This window comes from Aulostomus chinensis, chromosome 1 (genome assembly GCF_037954235.1).
Source record: "Aulostomus chinensis isolate RoL2024-O1b breed Wild chromosome 1, RoL_Achi_v1.0, whole genome shotgun sequence".
Taxonomy (NCBI): Eukaryota; Metazoa; Chordata; class Actinopteri; order Syngnathiformes; family Aulostomidae; genus Aulostomus; species Aulostomus chinensis.
The window spans coordinates 26,930,388-26,932,535 of NC_141320.1; the positions used below are offsets into that span (position 1 = coordinate 26,930,388).

Consider the following 2,148-nt stretch of genomic DNA (forward strand, 5'->3'; position numbering starts at 1 on the left):
TGTCAGAAGTGGGATTCGAACCCACGCCTCCAGGAGAGACTGCGACCTGAACGCAGCGCCTTAGACCGCTCGGCCATCCTGACAGACACTGACAGTTGCAGACTTCAATATCAAATCAATTCATTCACTGACAAAGTAGAATTTTTTCCACAGGAGCTACTGGCTCCTTAGTTGTTACATTTATTGTTAACATTAAACACACAGTCTGTGTTCATGGCAGTATGAAATGAACCAGAATATTTGAACCACGTAACATCGCTTGATCAGTTTGTTACATGGGACACATTCCAGACAGGAAGGTCCTTCTGAGACTTGAACTCTGATCACTGGATCCAGAATTCTCACCCTTCCACCATGGAACCAAACACAAGAAGGAGGTTCCTCTAAATACCACTTGACATCACCTGCAATCAACCTGTTGATATTTGGAGGTTCATCTTGCTCTTGTTCCAGACTACATTGGCAAAAGGATCATGAACCACAAGGAAATCATGGAACTCCAGATTTATTCAGGACTTTCTAACTCCATCGTATGACCTGGGAGCAAAGACTGGCCAGGCCTTCCTTAATTTATCAGTTAATTACTGCTTCAACAAACATGCCACTTAATTAAGTTACCAGAATTTCTCTCATTGAAAAACCCACCAGCCTGATTTCTTGACATGACATGAAAAATTCTCCAAGAACCCACAGTTGGGTGGAAAGATACCAGGTTAACCAGGAGGAGTCCTGTTCCTGAACCATGGATGGAACAAAGTCCACTGGAAAACTCAGCAGTTCCTGAGTGCCAGATCCATCCAGGAGCTTGGGTCTCCCCTTGACTGTGGTGATCCATGAGATCAAGGAGGACAGAGGAAAGAAGGATCCTGTTGGAGATCTCCTCCCTTCTTCCTCCACTTCACTACTACTTGGATGTCAGGAAAATGAGGTACTTTACTCAAATGAGGTACTAGGAGTTTCCTGTTTGACAAGAAGGAAGTCAGAGGTTCATACCTCACTTGTTGGTGGTGCCCTCAACCTGCTGAGAGCATCACTTAGTTCTCTACAGAGAAACATGGCAGCTCTGCTGAAGGCTGCAGGAAACCTGCTGGAACTGAGACTTGGACTCAGGTCACTGGATTCAAAGTCCAGGGTGCCAACAGGTCCACCAGGGCATCTGTGCTTTACTTACCATGTAAAAAGGACCACAGTGGTCGTCTGGTTTTAATTTAACAAACAAATACGGTTGAAAACTTTGAGACAGAGACACAGGGCTCTTATTTGAAGGGCCATGGGATGGGAAATATCCCAGACCTCTGAGATCAGAGCGCTCACTTTGATCTCAGGGTCCTGACTTTGGGGGTTCTTCCTTTGGTCTTCAAATACTCGTGGTTTTTATTGGCAGAACTTTCAACTTGCATGCAAAAAGAGAATCACAGTCAATGTAAACCCAGCAGACAGTGTTTATTTCTAATAAATCAGACAATCACTCAAAAGAGAATGAAAGGAAAAAACAATAAAATGTTTAAAATCCTTCTCCACTCTAAAGCTTTTTAAAGTTCATTTGAAGGTTCAAAGGTGGAGGTGAGGAGGTCACCCTGATCCTGCCTGTCGTCACTGCCAGGATTCTTTCTTCTGGTGCTGTGGTTCTTCTGATGAAGGGGGCGTGATGTTTGCTGTCTCAGGCTCCACCAAATGTCCTCTTTAGGACGCCACAATGTGGTCTCTTCACTGCTCCATCTTCCCTGCATCGGAGACACCAGGGTTCCTCCTGGTGCCGACCCCCTCGTCCTTCTACCCAATGGTGCGGCCATGGATCCTCAGAGGACGCTGGGATCCTTCTTCTCATCAGAGCCACAGTTTTTCCTGGAGGGAACAACAGGAGCTTTGTTGTAATGTTTTGCTCGGTGTTTCCTGCTCAGAGCGTCAGGATCTGTGACGCCATCTTGTGGTAGGGGGTCATCATCTTGTTGTGTGGTAGTGGATTCATTGATCTGCTGTTTCAACACATTCAAGTTCATTATCCTACAAGTCAAAGTACATTTGGTGTGGAGTTTTAGTTTCTGGCCTCAATCATAACGTGTGCCTTTCTTCTTCATGAACATTTCTCAGCTTTGTAAGTTTATTCTAGTTTTTCTTCCTCACTTTTCTATTCCATTGTTGTTGAAG

At 44.9% G+C, this 2,148-nt stretch overlaps 1 non-coding gene across 1 annotated transcript; it reads right to left on the minus strand.

Annotated features, from left to right (window-relative positions):
• On the minus strand, nt 1–83 carry trnal-cag (transfer RNA leucine (anticodon CAG)). Its single transcript has one exon. It is a non-coding gene; the product is annotated as a tRNA-Leu (tRNA).
• Nucleotides 84–2,148: the final 2,065 nt, after the last annotated feature.